The following is a 21,352-nucleotide window of genomic DNA, read 5'->3' on the forward strand; positions in this document are numbered from 1 at the left end:
TTGAAAGGACTTGAAATTCAAAGTTTCGGACTTGGGACTTGACTTGAAAGTTGTCTGTCTTGACTTACGACTTGACTCTGACTTGCTTGACTTTACTTGAGACTTGACTTGTGACTTGAGGATAAAGACTTGAGACTTACTTGAGACTTGCAAAACAATGACTTGGTCCCACCTCTGTCAAGAACTAACAAACGTTTTTTGACTGTACCAATGCTGTAAGGGTGTATAACAATTCCTCCACAGCCTGCTTACTACCTAAAGTAGCTATGTATGGTGAAAGGGGGGTGTTAAGGGTTCAAATATTGAGGAGGGATACAGGAGGAATTCCAAAATAACAACACTGATCCGGCCGGGTGGAGTCAAACGATGATTTTAATGAACATTGTACGCAGACAGCATCGATCTCTCCCTAACAATACACAAGCAGTTGTTTTATATCATCAGAGAAATTCATGGCGCCCCCTCATGCGTCATCACATGCATAAGTTTCAAAACCACAATGACTTTTAACACAGTTTGAAAAAACAACATCGCCTCGTCTCCATCCCAGGTGTCTTCCTGTAGCTCGTCTCGCTCGCTTATCGTCTGGAACATCAGGCCCACATTCTGCAACAAACTGTTCTTTTGCAGGCACAATTTTGCAGTCACAAGCAAAATATAATTAAACTCTCACCTATAAATGAGTCCATCTACTGTGTGTGTGTGTCTCGACCTTAAATGCTCTCTCATCTCACCCGTTGCACTTCTGACCTTTCACCAGAACAGAGGCTCATCCTTATATGTGTAATAACCTAACTGAAATTATATATGTAATATGTTGAATAAATGTTTTAATCAAGAATCTCTACTAAAAGCTTAATCAAAAGTTATAAATGAATAAAAGATAATAATGAATAACCTGGTTATTCAAATAGCATCATCCAGATAGCTCCTCAAAATAACCACCAAAAAATGCACACTTTACAGAGGAAACAAAGACATTTCAGAAGTACACTTCCTGACTTATTCTGAGTCATCTGTTACCAAGCAAACTCAAAAGCAGCAGGTTGCTGAATACACTCAGGTCTTTATTCAGGCCTGTTTCTAGATTATATGTGATATATGTATTATAAGCATATATGCAATTCTTCCATAGCTCTAGGCCACTTTACTCAATAGATCGGCCGGACATCGCGACGAAGCTTCTGACCATCAATTAACTGACCGAGCTTCAACTCTTTAATAAGCACCAAAATGCAATGTGTATAAAATCATTACAGTTGCTCCTGCAATGAAAGGTTATTATATGATTATGATACCACCTGTAATACAGACTTTAATGTAATGTTAACAGCTTCAATAAATGCTTTAATGCGATGCTGATTAATGCAATAATAAAGATGATGGTTATGAACAGTAGCAGTAAAATAATTTCCCTGATCCCCACGCAGAGGGTTCACCTGGGTCCGGCTGAGGACAGCCTTCTAATTGCCGGGAGGGTGATGTAACAACCCTTATTGTTTTATAGCACCACTAGGGGGGGAGTCTCCTAGGGGGTGTGTGAGTATAGCGTGGCAGCCATTACATGCTGCTCGTGTTCTGTTCTCAGGATAGACCTCACCATTGTAACGGCCTGGCGGCAACTACCGATCCCCGCACATGTATACAGTGGGGCAAAAAAGTATTTAGTCAGCCACCGATTGTGCAAGTTCCCCCACTTAAAATGATGACAGAGGTCAGTAATTTGCACCAGAGGTACACTTCAACTGTGAGAGACAGAATGTGAAAAAAAAAATCCATGAATCCACATGGTAGGATTTGTAAAGAATTTATTCGTAAATCAGGGTGGAAAATAAGTATTTGGTCACCTCAAACAAGGAAAATCTCTGGCTCTCACAGACCTGTAACGTCTTCTGTAAGAAGCTTTTCTGTCCCCCACTCGTTACCTGTATGAATGGCACCTGTTTGAACTCATCATCTGTATAAAAGACACCTGTCCACAGCCTCAAACAGTCAGACTCCAAACTCCGCCATGGCCAAGACCAAAGAGCTTTCGAAGGACACCAGGAAAAGTATTGTAGACCTGCACCAGACTGGGAAGAGTGAATCTACAATAGGCAAGCAGCTTGGTGTGAAAAAATCAACTGTGGGAGCAATCATCAGAAAATGGAAGACATACAAGACCACTGATAATCTCCCTCGATCTGGGGCTCCACGCAAGATCTCATCCCGTGGGGTCAAAATGATCATGAGAACGGTGAGCAAAGATCCCAGAACCACACGGGGGGACCTGGTGAATGACCTGCAGAGAGCTGGGACCAAAGTAACAAAGGTCACCATCAGTAACACACTACAACGGCAGGGAATCAAATCCCGCAGTGCCAGACGTGTTCCGCTGCTGAAGCCAGTGCATGTCCAGGCCCGTCTGAAGTTTGCCAGAGAGCACATGGATGATACAGCAGAGGATTGGGAGAATGTCATGTGGTCAGATGAAACCAAAGTAGAACTTTTTGGTATAAACTCAACTCGTCGTGTTTGGAGGAAGAAGAATACTGAGTTGCATCCCAAGAACACCATACCTACTGTGAAGCATGGGGGTGGAAACATCATGCTATGGGGCTGTTTTTCTGCCAAGGGGACAGGACGACTGATCCGTGTTAAGGACAGAATGAATGGGGCCATGTATCGTGAGATTTTGAGCCAAAACCTCCTTCCATCAGTGAGAACTTTGAAGATGAAACGAGGCTGGGTCTTCCAACATGACAATGATCCAAAACACACCGCCCGGGCAACAAAGGAGTGGCTCCGTAAGAAGCATTTGAAAGTCCTGGAGTGGCCTAGCCAGTCTCCAGACCTCAACCCCATAGAAAATCTGTGGCGGGAGTTGAAAGTCCGTGTTGCTCGGCGACAGCCCCAAAACATCACTGCTCTCGAGAAGATCTGCATGGAGGAATGGGCCAAAATACCAGCTACTGTGTGTGCAAACCTGGTAAAGACCTATAGTAAACGTTTGACCTCTGTTATTGCCAACAAAGGTTATGTTACAAAGTATTGAGTTGTATTTTTGTTATTGACCAAATACTTATTTTCCACCCTGATTTACGAATAAATTCTTTACAAATCCTACCATGTGGATTCATGGATTTTTTTTTTCACATTCTGTCTCTCACAGTTGAATGCATCAAATTATATTCACGTACACAGTCTACAGTACAGTAGTGAATGTACCTCTGGTGCAAATTACTGACCTCTGTCATCATTTTAAGTGGGGGAACTTGCACAATCGGTGGCTGACTAAATACTTTTTTGCCCCACTGTATGTACGGACAGTGAAGAGCCGTGGAGACCTGGCTTGTATGGTCTTATGTTGCTGACAAAGGAATAAAGGTCTGTTGTTTAATTTAACTGACTGGCTTCGAGTTATCCGGCTAACCTCCACACCACATGCCCGCAGAAACCTGCTAGCCGCTCCTTCCCCGCCAGACTGCTGTTACACGGTATTGGTATCGGCGATACTGGCCCGTATTTACTTGGTGTCGGATCGATACCAAAATATGCAGTATTGCACACCACTACTGGTAACTGACGCATCCAGTGCTGTATCATTTGGAATATACATACAACAAGCCAACGCACATATTGAACACACCAATCCTTTTTCAAACAAAGAGCATATCCAATGCCATCCTATTCTGGACTGTGACAAGTGACTTTAATGTCAACTGTACTGTACCCGCTATTGCATTTCCTGGTCAAGTTAGTCAATCTCTGCACATTGTAGTGAATTAATACAGTCAACATTCTTATTGGTGTTATTCAAAGATAGATTCAAACCCCCATTAAGCTATGGGGTTTGTTATTGTATTATTGTTAAATATTATTATATTTATCTGGAACTCTGCTCTGTATTCCTTTTGCATCGATATATGTAGGAGAACTTTGTGCAAGATTAAAATTGTCTAATGCGGACTGTCTATAACAATTTTCTGCTGTACTATTGATCATGTCTCATAACTATTACTGGCAGTCCCAACTGGACAATTGTGCAAGTACCCGACCACGTACTGGGCAGAAAATTTAACGGTTTCTAACAAATTTGCCCTTGGTGTCAAAAATTTTGAGGAATTTGACCATGAGTGACATTTATGGTGTTGTTACCCCTGTCAGGGGTCCCACCCATGCACTTTGGTAAGATTCCTCAACGTCAGACATCTGTAGTTACCCTCCTTTGGCATAAAAACTGGTGGTTGTGTTCACTGCAGGTGTTGCATTCCCATCACATAGTTTCCCACCATATCTGCCATGTGTGGGTGCCACTTACAGGCCTTCTATGTTCTTGTGAGTCGGTTTTCTGCTCTAATGAGAAGGAACGTGAGCTTGTTTTAACAATAGTTGACAAAGACTTTGCTGGGGAAACTTGACCTCCCATCCTGTGCTTTCCAGAGTCAACTATTCTGTGTTGCTCCTAACAATAGAAATACACTTTACACTTATTTGTCTCATTAGCATATGAACATATTGAAAACAGAACACCATCCATTCATTGATCTTGTAGGCTCCTGCGTCTTTTTGTTTTGATGTCATCTTCTGTCAATGATGGTAGTGATTCTTCTGAGCGATCATTTGTACTTGATACCCTTCTTTCCTCTCTTGCAGCCAGGTCTGCTGCCTCCTTTCCTCTTGCCAACCATGTTTGGTTCCTTTGATGTCCTTGTATTTCATCACTGCCCCTTCCCTGGGTAGCTTTTATCAGTTCTTCCAATTGTTTTCCTTATTTGACTGGAGTATTGGCTGCAAAAAAAAACAAACTCCATCTCTATTGTGGTCCATTGACATGAATTGCTGAGTCTGTATAGATGATTTACTCTTTTTCCTCCTGAAAGTTGGTTGTGCTTTGGTGAGAGCCACAATTTCTGCCACCTGAGCCAAGGCAGGTTGTGTGATGTCTCCTTGTACCAATGTTCTGTCTCTCCATCATGTCTCTGTGTCATGATCCAAGCAGCCAGGAACACACAGGCACAAATGTAATCTTAAAAAAAATGGGGTTTATTATACCCCCAAAAAAGACAAGATGATTACAAAAATTCAAAATAACAAAAAATAAAGTTTTTAAGAACCAAGTGGGCCCATAAAAGAGGTTAACTTAACAGAACGCTACTCAAAAGTCACTTAACAAAAACATAACTCAACAAACTGACCTGCCCAAATGAGAAACAGCTCCAGTTATATAGCAAATGAATAAACCATTATATACACCAAAGGTGAAAACTAAAGAGATAACAGCTAATCATCATTCAAGAAGAACCCCATTCCCCCTGCATGATCACAATAGATGGTCCAGTCCACTTTATTGGCTTCTGCATTTAAACCAGCTCCACCCTCAGCCTCCTCTTTCAGCCAAACCAGGAAGGACTGGAGCAGAGGTCAGGTAACTCAGAAAGAGCAGAAATATAATCAATATAACATACCTATATAAAATAACAAACAATGCAAAGCAAAGTCTATGCCACCATTTGGGCTATAGCTTAGTGCTGTCATGCATTACAGGTAAACTCAAAATATCAAATTAGTTAACTTATGATCACAGAAGCTTTAGAGCATAACGTAAACATAAGACAAAAGACCAAATGAATATTACCTAAGTATCTCAGTTGTGTGGTTGCATGCATCCATCACACTCTGACTCACAATAGCAAATTTTCTCCCCTGTATCAACAACGTGAGATCTGTATGCTCTGAGTCCTTATCTTCTATCTGATGCTAAAGCAGCCTTTTGGTTCATTGTTTCGTCTGTGTCCCCTGACATGATGTTGCAAGTGCTCTCTCCATAATGAAACTCTCACAATCAGACTGCAGTAATCAGTCTGTACTGTTGTTTTATAAAAGATTGCATCAACTTTAAATATCAGTTTATAATCTATTAACCCATTATCAAAATGTTAACATGAAGACAATAATTAAAATACATTATAAACATAAATCCCTTAGTTGCTGTGTGGTATATTCCTTATCATGTTTCAACTTAAAATGCAGACATTAAAACACAAGAATACAAATCATATTTCTTTTGTTTTGATAAATACATCAGCAAAAAAACAACAACCCCAAAACAAAACAAAAAAACTAACAAAATACTGTTTTCTATTTCTCCTTCATGAAAACTTTTCTTTTGTCCAGAAATTCTCAAAAACTAGCTGTGGTGATGACAGACTGATTTAATGATGACATTAACACATAATTAAAAAAACCCAAAACAAACAAAACCTTTTTCCCCCCGATTACATTTTAAAATTAATATTGTTCCTGTGTGAGTATTTATTTTAATTAAGCAGATTTCTGTGTACTGGTTTTATCACTGATGAATCATGTAATGATTACACAGTTTAATTTGTGAATAATCAAATGAAAAATGCTGTTATGATTTTCAGCAGCGTCAAAACTGTGGTGACTTATTCACCACATTTCATCCAGACTTTTAATAGCATCTTCTTTAGTGTGTGTTTTCCACTCACTGGGAATCTCAACATCCCCTTTGAATTTTACACCATAGTACTTTTCCAGTTCCTCCTGAAATCGGCACACAAACCATTTCCAGTACTTCAACTTGGACTCATCAGGGGTAATTCTCCAGTTTTCATATGGTTTGCCGGCTGTTCTGTACATTTTATAGGGAACCCTATCATCCGACTCTTCATTAGGGTAAAAACTTTTATCACTTCCAACCACTGTTGTGCAGAACTCAATATCCATTATCTCATTGTTTCTGTAGCTCGTACCATTGATTGCTAAAGATCGATGAAAGGGGACACTGTGATCTTCAGGACTGTGGTAATTAATAGTGTTGGTACAAACAGCTCCACAGAATGGGCAGGTTTCCCAGCAACAGTTACACAGCTGATCGATGAGGATTTTAGCAGGGTTCCGTCTGAATTCCTCCATCTTATCCAAGTTAAACTTACTCATCTCCTTTTTTATGGACACAAGACCTTTCTCAATCTCTTCTTTAAGAAATTCTAAATTGTTTATGTCCCTGAAGTTTTGACAATAGACAGATTCAACAGTCAGTTCATCTTTAAGGAAACTGAAAAACACCTTTGCCCACATGTCTGTGTCTCCTCTTTGTGTTTTGACTTTATTTGTTGCTTCAATCAAAGCTTGACAGACAAACTTGTGCATCCCATACACATTTTTCCTGAGTATATTTTGAGCTTTTTCTTTGTATTCTCTGAACATGTACATGTTTACTCTCTCACTGATAAAAGCTTCTACTTGCTTCCTTGGACTTTGGATGTAGGTGATGAAAGCATCAAAGTCCTCGTTCTCTGCAAGTGACTTCAACAAATGTTGCTCTAAGTTCAGTCGGTTCCCATTGAATGCTGGGAGATTGCACCTCATCTCTCCAGCGAGATCAATGGCAGTCTTGTTACAGACTGCTTCAACAATGGAAACCTTCAGTTTTTCACAGATCATTTCTCCAAACACAACAGCAGATGAGTTTCCTTTGCAGAAGCTTCTAAAAATGTTGTAGTATTGTGTTTTCTTGCTTTCCAAGTAAGTGTGTGCATCATTTTTCACAGTGAATTTTTTGTGAGACTCTGAAAGCCAAGTCGCTGCCCTGTCAAATACATATAGTAGGAGATCAACTGTGAACTCCTTCTTGAAAGCATACTTCATGTTTTCTTCAAACTCTGTCACTGTCCGCTGAACATTTTGGGCCACTTCTTGTAAGTAAGTTGGACTGTAGCCTCTTGTTGCTACAGGTTTTGTCATAATTTTATGAATAGACTGGTTTTCAACATTGGTTATTAGTGATGTAATCAGTTCCTGGTCCCCATGCTCAAGAAATATTTTAAACTGACATTTTAGTTTTTCATACATTTGGCTGGCAAACCCCTGTTCTCTTGTGTTTTGGTGCTTGCGAAGGACTACGTATTCAGTGTAATCAGCAACCTGGGATATTGTTTTGTATCTGCCATTCTTTTTGCATTCAAATATGAGATTCCATTCGAAACCAAGGATATGAAGGATATTTGCCAGGTCATCTTCAAAATTGATGTCCTTAATGGGTTGCATATTTGTAGTTAATTCTCTCACCAAGTCACTCCAAACACCATCAAACTGTTTTTTAAGTTTCTCTTCAGCTTTTGCTTTGTCTTTTAACTGATGAGCGAGCTCTTTGCTCTTTTGTAGCAACTTGTCCTCGAAGTCTGTCTTCTTATCATCCAGCTTTTTACACGCTTTCTTCTGCTGAATAACTTCATCCAGTTTTCTTTCTGTTCCTCTCACCAGCTCCTCTTGGAACTCCTTTATTTTATTTTCAAATCGGCCTCTCCACTGAACCAACATTTCTTTGTCTCTGTCATCCTCAAAGTACTTTAACATATCTTTTTGGATTTTTTCAGATGTTTTGCTCATTTCTTTAAAAATATAACTACGCTCAATCTTGTCAGGTCCCCTATTTTCAATTCTGGTGTGAAGCTGGTTTTCAATAGTCAGCATGTTGCTCCTCAGGGCCCAGGTCCAGTTCCCATATTCAACCTCAAGTTTTCTGTAAAGTGCAATTTCTAGTGAGTTTTTGAAGTTGAAAACAAAGTGTTCGTTCATCAGGGCATTCCACAAGTCATGAATTTTGATTTTGAAATGTGAGAGAGTGATCCCAGTGGACTGTTTAGCCTTAGACATTATGATGTTTTTCAGCTCTTGGATGCTCTCACTGTAGCCTGGATTTGGAGGAGCCATCGGTGGACTTCCCTCCCATAACTGAGCAAAGTATTTCACATCTGTTTGTACATCAAAGGCAATGACGTCACCAAAGCACTCAGCATCACATGATTCCTCTTTAGCAGCTAGCTGAGCCATCTGGTCCAGTTTTTCTTGTAGGCGTCTTTTCCCATCCCTGTTTTCCTCAGCAGCTGCGATATCTGTCACATTCTGGTGAACAAACACACAACTGGGAGAAAGTTTAACTTTCTTCATCCTCATGAAAGCCTGAACAACAATCTGCAGGACATCCTGCATGTCAGCTGGATTCTCACCAAAGATGTTGATCAGTGTCATGTTTCCCAGGCCAACAACAAATGTTGCCAATTCATTGTCGTGATGACGAGTGGTATCACATGCCTTTAGTCCTTCAGTGTCCACCACTAGAATGTAGTCAGACTGGAAGTCTTTCTTGATTTCCTCTGACACTTTTGACCAGCTGCATGAAGGCACCTTTGGTGCACCTGCCTGCACTCACTGCAAACTGCAATCCAAACATGGCATTCAGCATTGTTGATTTTCCACTGCTTTGTACGCCCAAAACTGACAACACAAAAACTCTCTGGTCACCTAGTTTCTTGATGACTTCATCTAAAAGACTAGAGATCCATGTTAACGGGACATTAACTGCATCACCGTCCATCAGCTCCACTGGGTGCCCTGAAATCATCAGATCTGCAGCCAGTTCAGGATATTTAACCCACTCAGTGTGACTACTCGCTGCTTGTACTGCTCTATGGGCTTCATAGATCTGTCCCATTTCTCTGAAGATGTGTTCCAGGCCAAAGGTTGCAGACTGCAGTGTTTTGGAGATTTGTTCAAGCTCTGTTTGTTTGCTTGTTAACAGATCAGATTTGTCGTGTTTCCTCTTCAGAGTCAAGAGCTCAGTCCACTTTTCATCATAGCTTTGGAGAATTGAAGAGAGATCATCTGTGGATAGGGCATCTATTAAGATTTGAGTCCATTTCAGGAAGTACTCCTTCTCTTTTGATGGCAAAGACAAGAGGCTTTCTGTGAATGACTTCATCAGTTCACTACATGAAGCTTTGCACTGATTTTGTCTTATTTGCATCAGCTGCTGTTGTTTCTGACTTTTTTCCTGCTCAGTGTTTCCTTTAAGGTGATACAGCTCTTTATTTATTCTGCACCACTCATGCCACAGATCGCCTTGACAAGGGAGAAATGTATCTTTGATCTTTGAATTTTCCTCCTTTTGAAGCATATTAACTGTTTTCATTGCAGCAGACTTCCCTTTTTGACAGACTTCATCATCTTCATCCACTCTGACTCCAGGGACCTTGGCCATGATTTCAAGCTGGAAGGATCTATGAGGTCCAGATAAAATCTCTCTGATAATTCCTTTCAATCCTTCAGAAACATCTGACTGGCTTCTGTCTTTCAGACCCATTTTGTATTTTCCATCTTTCACTTGAACTGCACCACAATCATTATCAGCAATGAGAATAATCAAAGGATTTGGTGACTTGAAAACGTCTTGGATTACTGTGGTACTTTTCTGGCCTTTTTCCAGAGTCGGCACAAGAACAACAGTGACTGAAGCTTTTTCAATCAGTATCTCACGCTGTTTTTCAAATGACAGAGCATCACCATGAAGATTACAAAAGGCAGTGCAGTCTGTAAAGGAGTCATTGGGTTTTCCAGCAGGGCAGTACCAGGCAATCTCTGCCACACCATCCATCAGGTGCCGAGATTTGGTGCTACCTGGGCAGTTCCTGTGGAAGAAGGTGCTGTGACGGTCATTGATCAAAGTGTTCATGAGCTGAGATTTTGACACTGGAAGTGAACCCAGGCGAAAGAAAAACACCATGGGTGTCTCAGCTTTGCAGATGGGCATTGTCTTCATGGTGATAGCATCTGAATTATCCTTGATGTGAGTTTTCTTCCATGTTTTTGTTATCTGCCTGAGTGTCCACAGGGGACATTCAATATCCATAGTGACTGGGTCAGGGACAAGCAAAAGTAAGGCGTACTGACACTGGGATAGCTTTGTAACCAGGTTCTGCTTCAGAAAACTGTCTGAGCAGTGAAATACTGCCATCTGAACATCCATTGGATGCACATGTGACTGTTTTGATTTCATCACTGATTGGAAGTCAGACACTGAAACAGACTGTGAACCGCTCATATCAGGATTGTCTTGTCTTACAAGAATATATCTGGCTCTGTAGTCTAAGATCATCAACCTCTGAAGAAAAGTATGAGCTAAATCTTCCTCGAATGTGTCATAGCTCTGTTTCACAGGGGGACCTATTTCAAGGAAGTCTGCTGGTGACATCTTCTGTTGAAATTTGTCTTGAAGGTGAAGTCTTCTGAGTAGTATTTTGGCTTCTCTTTTATGTTTCTTTCTCTTGGATGAGAGGTGAAACGTTTTCAAGAAATCAAAAGAACAGCAGATGCATTTCTTTCCAAGCTCTTTAGATTCTCTCTTATGTTGTTTCCTTGTGAAGATTTCTTCAGAAAACTCAAATGACTCCTGCAAATAAATAAATTTTTGTATTTACTGTTGGAGAGAACAATGACATTTTACCTTGTGAATTTTACAAAATAAATGAGCGTTTCAAACCTTATCCTTGTATTCAGTCTCATCCATATTGAGGGTACCTGTAGATCGGCAATGGTTTAAGAGATTAACAGAGGAACAGATTACTACATCATGGAAAATGTTATAGTTCTGCTCAAACATTTGTACATATCTACTCAATTTAATTGGTCTTTCATTGTTTTGTTTTTTTAAGTATGCTAAATATACTGAAGAAATCAGAGCATAACAACACAGAATGAAAAAAAATAAATAAAATTTTTTGTGGTGAACAAAAAGTGTTAACAATGTAATGTTGGCCACAGCTTGTATCAGTGATTGTTTTACCCTGTTGATATTTTTAAACCAGCTTCCTAGGGCTGTCAGCTACATTGGTTTACAGTTAATGGATTAAACTTATCAGAAGTTAAGTGGTGGAATTCCTGGCAATTTTAATGTGATCATCATTCATTGTGTTGTGTTGCTGTAGTACCAGCATACAGCATATTATTTATATTCTGCTACTCTAGTAATCAACATCATGACAAGAGCTGTTCAATTAAATGAGATATGACAAAAAGCCAATATTTCAAAGTAATTCATTTAATGGTTCAGAATCTGCAAGTCAATATGACTGTGCACAAACCTAAAAGTAATAAACATCAACTGAACTAAAGGACCCTACATTGTCAAATTTGAGACATTTAGAACAGAGTGGCCAGTTCAAATTTGATATATTTTTTAAAGTGTTGTTTTGTGGTGAATGAACTGTGATGTACTACTTTTAATGAAAAGTCAAAAGCCTTGCCAAGACCTTTAGATTGAACTCAGACCTTGCTTCACTGAAATATTGTAGGTGGTGCTATAGAGCCAATTTGCCCAAACCACAGGCATGATTAAAAAAAAATGAAAGTGTTTATGGCCTCCGAGGACCATGCCACGTTTCATGACTGTGACTGTTAAATTAAAACTTAGCATTTTCACACTAAAGTCTTAAGTGTACTCAGACTGCATTTTGGGTGAATATTGTAAACCTGTGAGGAGGAGCACAACAAAGTACAAGACGTGACACTTCCTGTTACCACTAGATGGGATGTACTTACTTTTTGGTATGATTGCAAGTGAGCTGCTTTTCTTCATTTTGTACTCTGGTTGTTGACATGACATGGCAGTTTTATAGTCTTAAAAGATAAAATTTTATTCAGTTAGTAGCATTAGTTGAACTACTGTAAATGGTGAGACATTTTCTGTTTTACACGGGTCTATTGTTATAAAACCTGTTTTCATCATAAAATGTTTAAAACTTGATGCCAAACCCCAAAAATGTTCTATAGTGTGACTGTGTCAACCCTGCTTCAAGAAATATTAAGTTTTATAAATGAAAAAACAAAGCTTACAAATAACCCTGACATAACTGTATGTCTATTATAGTAAACCACAATATTTTTTACATATATTACACTCAAGCATGGCACTGGATGTGCAGATGATTAAAGATAATTTTGACATGATAGATTAATCATGTGATATTGGGGATGGAAAACTGAAAGCTCTGTGTTGCATTTTACTTTTGGAAACTTTAGGAACCACAAGTAAGTCTTCAAGCAAACTGAACATTAATTACACATGTACGTCAGTTTAGTGTGTTTATTTTCTCTCTTCTTACCTTTTGATGCCAAGTTTTCTAAATTCTGCACCAGGTCATTCCTTTCCATCACTTTCAAAACCTCAATTGTTTTCTTCACTAAGCCTTCATTGTACATCTCCTTCATCTTATCCACGGTGTCCATTATGGTTGCTTTTTCCAAATGTCTCTTTCGGATTGGAGAGACTTCATCCTGCTGCAGGATCCATTTGAACTTTTCAAACTCCTCATGTGACAAATCCTCCAATATTCTCATCAGTTGGATAGTTATTTGCAAGGGTTTTTCTTGGTCCTCCATGTCTTACTAATCCTGTTCAGAATTTACAAATAAGAAGCTTAAAATGATATAAATAAATACTCTTCACTATGTAGCATTAAAAACAAACACGATAAAGCAATAAAAATCTGTATGTTGTAAATATAAAACAAAATAAGTCCAGTATTATAGAACGAAACCAAAGATCAAAGCCTGTTTTCATGTCCAGAACATGGGAATAGCCAGTGAATTCAACATTAATGAATAAATGCTACGGAAGTAGTAGTCCAGAAGTCCAGCTTTTTGTGCGATGGTTAGCATCTTCCTCTGCCTTTTGGGTGCTACCGCAGCTGCCTTTGACGGTGCAAAACGTTTCGCTGACATTGTTGTGTTTGTTGGGGAGAAAACTTGCAAACATACAGTGCAGCACTTCAGAGTCACACTGCTAGCGATCGAAGATTTATGTAAATTTGACAAGTGGAATGCATTTTGTACTGTACAGGAGACACGGCACGGAGGAGATTGTTTGACAATGGTCTACAGCTGATCAGGACGCAGAACACAATGCGCTGTAAAAAAGAAAAAAAAACAGCATGCAAAACTGCACAAAAAAATCTGTGAAACAGTGAGGCCGCGAAAAGTGAACTGTGTTATAGCGAGGGACCTCTGTATAAGGCAAAAAGAGAGTTTGTCCAATTCTTGTTGCGGGATAAATAAATATGCCAGATTAAATTCCTTAATTAATTAATTTAAAAACAAAACACAGGAAAAGGCATAATGAATATCTAGAAGACCACCCTAACACAGCAGACAGTTGAGACCAGAGAGTAGCTCTGCAGGGCAGGGTCAGTCAGTAGTCAGTGGTCATATTTTATATTTAAAGACTAGGAACTCTCTTCTGTAAGCAACAGTTGGATGTTAGACTGTTTTTGTCAGACCTGAGAAGGAAGCCAATGGTGACTTTTTATCCCAACAAATTGTGCATTGGTAGCATTTGGTGAAAATCTGTTGAGAAAGGGTAATAATGAATTTATGGTTTTGATGGATGTGTGACTGTGGATGCCTTGACATATATTAGTGTTTGGGTGATTAAAGGTTTGGTGTTTAAGCATTAGTGCTGATGAGTGAGGAGCAACAAAAAAGAAAAGAAAAAAAAAGAAGAAAAAAGTTACATATAGCACATATATAGCAAAGGAGATATTTCTTTGTCTTGACAGTAGCCCATCAAAATGAAAATGTCCAATGGCCTTTCTTAAGAGAGATAAGTGATTATGTATTTCCAGGATTTCAGGTGGAATTTATGCTGTAATGAGTTCCTTTCGAGTTTTGTTTAATTACCGTATTTTTCGGACCGGATTATAAGGCGCACTGTCGATGAACAGGTCTGTTTTTACGGAGCCCCTCTGATGACATGGTCCAGAAAATAAATAAATTGTGGCCACAAAATACTACTTCGTGGGCACGAAATGGGTATAACATGCGCACGAAATGCTAATTTGTGGGCACAAAACACTTGACCAATAACCGTGATCCTTCCCAGGCCCTTGCAGTTGGTTGACAATAAAATCTATCCCGACGTCCAGGTCATACTTATGTCTGTAAAGCAACTGTCACGGACCCGGTTCCAGGGACTCTGGGTCTGTGAGCAGTATGGACTATGATGATGATGATTATTATTATATTACATGGGTGTGTTCTGCTCTGCTGCTTTTCCTGCGCTCCATGTTTGTGTTTTGGCAGGTGTGTGTGTGTTTGTGGGCGTGGTCGTGACAGGCACCTTCAGGCCTGGTGGGTGTGGCCCTGCCAGTTGACCGGTCACACCCAAGGATCTCCACACACACCTGGCGCCGATCAAGCCTCGTCAAAGGAGCTACAAAGCAGTGTGGCTGAGAGCTCCTCGACGCTGGATCATAGAGTAACTACCCGTCAGTGTTTCCAGCAAAGTCAGTGCATGCTAAGTCTATCGCTGTTGAGTTGTGGGTTAACTTCTGCCTTTGTGGTTTTCCAGCAGGAATGCGGGAACGGGAGAGCAGCGAGCACAAGTTTCATGGGAGCGGAGACACGGAGCACGGTCACTGAGAAGGAGACACGGCACGGGAGTTGGAGACACACGGGGAATTTATTGTGTACTATTTACTCCACTGTAAATAAACGCACTTTTTGCATCGCTGAGTCCTGCATCTTGGGTCCTCCTTCCCCACACACCCACGGTCTGCCACACAGACCGTGACAGCAACTGGGCTCTCAATATCCTGTTTAAATGCCTCTCCATAATAATGGTTCCTGCATTGTCAGGATTTTCAAAATGCATTTGTAGCTCATTCCCAGCCTAAAATCAAACTCAATCATACCGTCTCTGTCCATGGTGTATAGGTTTAGCCTACTCTATGCTTATGTCTCTACGCAGCTGTCCAGGAATTGTATCAATATGATGTGCGCACATTATCTATTTCGTTGCCACAAATGCGTAATTCGTTGCCACGTTATACCCAATTCGTGCACACGTTTTATCTATTTCGTGCCCTTGAAATAGCATTTTGTGGGCACATTATACTATTTCAAGGGCACGAAGTAGTATTTTGTGGCCACAATTTATTTATTTTTTGGACCATGTCATCAGAGGGGCTCCGTATGTTTTCATACATAAGGCACACCGGATTATAAGGCGCATTAAGCGAAACAAAAGAGTCACATTCTTCTTGCTTCCTCCCCTTGCGTACCATTGAATCATTAATGTTGAATTCTCTCGCAACTGCTCTATTCCCATGTTGTTGCAGTATATTAATGATTAACCTCGTATTGTGGATGGACTATCTCCACAATACAAATTATGGAATTCTGCATAAATTGGTTCCAACTATAGGGGGATCCCACTTTTCAGCCTCCCTGGGAAAGTCTATGCCAGGGTGCTGGAAAGGAGAGTCAGTCCGTTAGTCGAAGACCCAGGACGATAATCTGGACAAGCTGGAGGAGGTGGCCGGGGAGTGTTCCGTGTGGCCTTCTCTACTTAGGTTGCTGCCCCATTGCAACACTGATTTTTATTTACTGGAATTCCTTGCAGAAAAGGGAGCTTCTTGCATCCAGAGTGAATAGTAAAAGCCGCATTAGGAGGGGGTAGAACGGAAGTGCTCACATGGTTCATGTAGATTTTGGGTAGTTTCCAAAAGTGCTTAGCGCACAGTTGGAATATGTGAACACAGACAGAACTCACCTTTTTGGCAATTAGTAGTCAGTAACACTATTAATAATACTGCTTTTCTTAATTGTTTTGTTTTTTCATTTACACTGAATGCAAATCAACAGCAGGCACAACTTAATATTTATTGTTATATTTTGATGGAATATGATAAATATCTGAAAATCAATTATTTTCTTACCTCTAGTTTTCCTTTACTATCATTTTTCTGATTTCATAACATTGGATGAAATAACATTAAGATAAAATAATTTACAATTATTTAGTTGTTCCTGGTTATTATGTGTTTGGCAGCCTAATCTGGCATCTAATAATATGTCAAAAATCTACTAATTAATTGATGTACAATCATAAACATTTGTATTCAAATATGTTAATTTACTTTTTACAGATCAAACCAGATATTTACATATTACAATTAAAACACACACACACACACACACACACACACACCTGTAACGTAATTATTAACATATTTTTTTGTATTTATAAAATGTCAGAATAATGACAGAAAAAAATGTTGTTGTTTTTTTATTACTTTCATCAAAGTCAGAAGTATACATACACATCCTTAGTATTTGGTAGAATTGCCCCAAAACTGTTTCACTTGCGCCGCACGTTTTGGGTGTATTCCACAAGCTTTCTACAATAGTTTGCTGGAATCTTGGCTCACACATAATTTTCTTTTCTCATAATGCCATCTATTTTCTGCAGCAAAACAGCCCCACAACATGATGCTGCCACCCCCATACTTCACAGATGGGATGGTGTTTTGAGGCTTTAAAGTTTCCCCCTTTTTCCTCCAAATATACCATTAATCATTATGGCCCAACAGTTCAATTTTTATTTTCGTCAGACATATCTCCAGAAGGTTTTTGTCCCCATGTCACCATGTAAAGTTGCAAACTGTAGTCTGGCTTTTTTATGGTGGTTTTGAAGTAATGGCTTTCTCCTCCCAGAGTGACCTTTCAGCTCATGGTGGTACAGTACCTGCTTTACTGTAGATAGTGACACTGACATACCAGTTTCAGCCAGCATCTTCACAAGGTCTTTTGTTGTTGTTCTGCAGTTGATTTCCACATTTTGCACCAAAAACGCTCAAATGGACTCAATTAACCTATCAGAAGCTTCTTAACCTTGGAATGGATTCATCTGAAGTTTTCTTTTTTTGAAAGACACAATAAGCTTAGTGAATGTACAGGTGTGACTTTGATGAAAGTAATAAAAAAAAAATACATGAAAATGTTCTCTCTCTTTATACTGACATTTCACAAATGCAAAAAATATGTTAATATTTCCATCCATCCATTCGCTTCCGCTTATCCTTTTCAGGGTCGCGGGGGGCGCTGGAGCCTATCCCAGCTGTCATAGAGCGAAAGGCGGGGTACACCCTGGACAGGTCGCCAGTCTGTCGCAGGGCTAACACATAGGGACAGACAACCATTCACACTCAAATTCACACCTAGTGACAATTTGGATTAATCAATTAACCTATCCCCAAAAGCTGCATGTCTTTGGACGGTGGGAGGAAGCCGGAGTACCCGGAGAGAACCCACGCAAACACGGGGAGAACATGCAAACTCCACACAGAAAGACCCCGGCCTGATGTTGGAATTGAACTCAGGACCTTCTTGCTGTGCGGCAACAGTGCTAACCACCGTGCCACCGTGCTGCCCCAGTGTTAATATTTATTGATCTAAAACAAAAAAGTTTACTTTGATTTGATGTTTTGTGTTTTTTTCTGAAGTGTGTGTAAAAATATCTGGTTTCAACTGTATGTGTGTAACGTACAGTCCTGCTTTCTTTTTAAACATCTTACTTTTTAGAAATGCATCTCAAAGTTCTGTGCTGCTACAACTCTCTGGAGAGTTACTAAATTCCAGGTACTGTTGCAAGTGCCAATGATTCGCTATTGCTGTAAAAAAAGATGTCTATCAAATGAACGGCGATGACACGACTCTTACTATTCCAGGGCTGCTTGTATCTAGTTGAGACCGTTTTTGCTCTGTAGAAATGAGTGTGCTCTGGAAAACACCTTGTTGTCTGTCTGGGTCAGTGAATCTGTGAATGAGTCAGGGGTTTTGACCACAGTGTAAAGTTTGTAGCAGCTAATTTGTGTTTTTCCTCTTCTATTTTCAACAGTTTGTTGCAGCAAGAGTGGATATGATATTCCAGTGGGTCTAAGTTGGAGATAGAGGATCTATGGGGAATATATCCTTAGCTCGGTGGTCAATGTTGTTTGCTTATGATCAGAAACATATTACTATGTCGAATGACACTAAAATTCTCGCAGGAACAAGGCTACGCTTGGGACAGTTTTGGTTTCAGTTTTGTTTGTTTTTTTAATTAAAAAATAAAGTATACAGAAAACATCTCAATGTCAGGGAAAACTAAAAAAATCATGATAAACATGCACTATGGTAAGAAGGCAAGTGCATAGAGGCAGTGTGATGCTTTGGGCAATGTTCTGCCTAGAAATCCATGCCTCAATGGGTCAGCGCTGTTTTGGCAGCAAAAGGGGGACCAATACAATATTAAACACATGGTCATAATGTTATGCCTGATCAGTGTCACTAGCTCTAGCTGCTAATTAGCCACCTGCTGTTTTTAATTGTTAATATGAAAATTTTTCAGAATAACTTTCCAGTTTTATCATGTATATAACAAAATTTCAGCAAAATAAGGACTGATAACAGCAGCGCACTCTGCTGGATCTGTTTGCATTTCTTTTTTAATACTTTCAAATAAAGCAATTGACCAATTTCATATAATCTAAGCCAGTGGTTCTCAAACTTTTCACAATGAGTACCACCTCATAAAATATATGGCTCTTGAAGTACCACCTTTATGACCGACATTAAAGTACAGTAGCTTAGGCCTATTTAACACACATACAGTTTAGACAGACAATTTTATTTCCTACATGAATGTTATTTATTTTAACTGTCATAAATAGGATGAGATGAGTGACAATAATAACAACTGTACTGCATTAAAACATTCACAGCAGGTGGAATGTCCAATCCTTCAGTGATGACGTGATAAAATCTGCTTCCAGGTCCAAACTACTCTGCATTTATTAAGGCTGTTGTGTTTTTAGCATGTTTTAATGATTTGTATCTTGTTCTATTTAATCTGAACAAGCCCCTAAAAAAGTCAGTGATCACTGTCGGCCTCCCTCGGTTTTTATCATCACATTCTCCTGGCTACCAGGTGCTTCAGCATTCAAACAATAATTCCCGACTCACCGACGGCATCTCCCGCGCCCTCACCGATTCTCCGGGGGCCTCCGACACATCGATGGTGGCGGGGATTGTGGCACGAGGCACCGTGGAAAAGGGCTGTGTTTTTACCATCACTGTGACAGCGCCGTGCCACCTTTGCAATTTTAAGGCCCAGGGAAACAAGCCCACCAGCGCTCTGTAGCGGCCCAACCGCTGGTGATAAGGATGGCTGCTCTTCATAGATGATTCACGCTTCGGAGAGACGTTATCTGGTTGACTCCAGCTCTCAGAAGAACCCCGAGAACTCTCGTGTCGTCTTTGCATACCTCCACAGTGGTATTTTATTTAATCTTTTAAAAAAAAAAAAGAAAAAAAAAAGGAGAATTCCCACGTACCACCTGAGAGCCTGCGTACCACAGTTTGAGAAAGACTGACCTAAGCTGTAATCCTAAGTGATCTGTTACATGGAATAGGTGTTGTAAACTCATGAACAGGATAGCTTTTGGACATGTGATGTGATCTGCGTGAATCAGGTGATTAGTGCACATGCATTCAAAGTTTGTGAACAAGCGAGAGAGATGATATCTGTAGTTTTAGACATTTTTCCACACACAGAGGTTTTTGAAAAGGAAAATTATTGGATTTGTGAAACTGAACTTAAATAAATTGTGCATAAATTATGGGTTTTATTCAGATTGGATGGGCATTTTTGTAAAAATAGTTTTACGTGTGGTCAGTAGGGGTTAGTTTAAAAAAATCGATTTCCCCAATTTAAATCAATTTTAGTTTGAATAATGCGATATTGATTCATTAAATCCTGAATTGATTTTAAATGTATGTATTTTGTCAGAAACTGCAGAATGTAGGTTAAGGCTCACAAAACTATTTCAACAACTGCCAAAAAGCTAAAACAACAAACAATTAAAGAGCAGGTAAACAGATTCTGTAAAAACATGTAAACACAAAGCGCGGATCCCCCCGTTTACCCGACGGCATGTCTGTGTAAAAGCAGACATCTCACAGATTCTGAAGCTTGTGGCATTGTATTTTTACTGAGAGAAGTTCAGTAGACAATCTAGCAGTTCACACTATTTTATTATCAAGCAGTCTAAGAGTCAGCTTGCACAGCTGTGGACTTCTTAAGTGCTGCACAATTCATAATTCAAAGTATATATTAGACACATAAAAACAGGAAATATTTGGCTATTGATGGGGAGATGCCGTGGTTTAGACTGATTTGTGCGCCTCCTAATTTGTTCTCCTTGAGGTCCTTCTGCATGGCAATGGTCATTAACCTCCAGTTAGGGATCTTATCCTGTGTGAAAAAATACCCCCCATCTTATATCAGCTTTAAGCGACACAATAAAGTCTCTATTTCTTGTTGACTAGAGCACGCTGTTGTCATACACCTAAGGCCAAGCAGCCTGTCCTGTCTGAAAGTGTGTTGTGTAAGCGTTGTTAAGGTTCAAATATTGAGGAAGGAGAGTACAAACCACCATGGTCCAGAAGATCTTGGTCAAACAATTGATTTTAATGAATACACGCGTGGGAAGACCATTCTGTACACAGACAGCAATTGATCTTCAACTTAATTAAAGCATACACAGATTTTTATAGCATCCGGGCTTGATTTAACGACGCCCCTTCAACGTCACAGATACATTTTATACATAGATCAGATCAAAACCACAATGACTTTTAACACAATTTAAAAAGAACATCGTCTTCCATCTTCATAACAGGTACTTCCTGT

At 39.7% G+C, this 21,352-nt stretch overlaps 1 pseudogene; it reads right to left on the reverse strand.

Annotated features, from left to right (window-relative positions):
* Positions 1-3,209: 3,209 nt before the first annotated feature.
* Positions 3,210-21,352, reverse strand: part of LOC102307837 — a 24,467-nt pseudogene continuing 6,324 nt past the window's right edge.

This window comes from Haplochromis burtoni, unplaced genomic scaffold (assembly GCF_018398535.1).
Source record: "Haplochromis burtoni strain Fernald_Lab_line unplaced genomic scaffold, NCSU_Asbu1 Contig_514, whole genome shotgun sequence".
Taxonomy (NCBI): Eukaryota; Metazoa; Chordata; class Actinopteri; order Cichliformes; family Cichlidae; genus Haplochromis; species Haplochromis burtoni.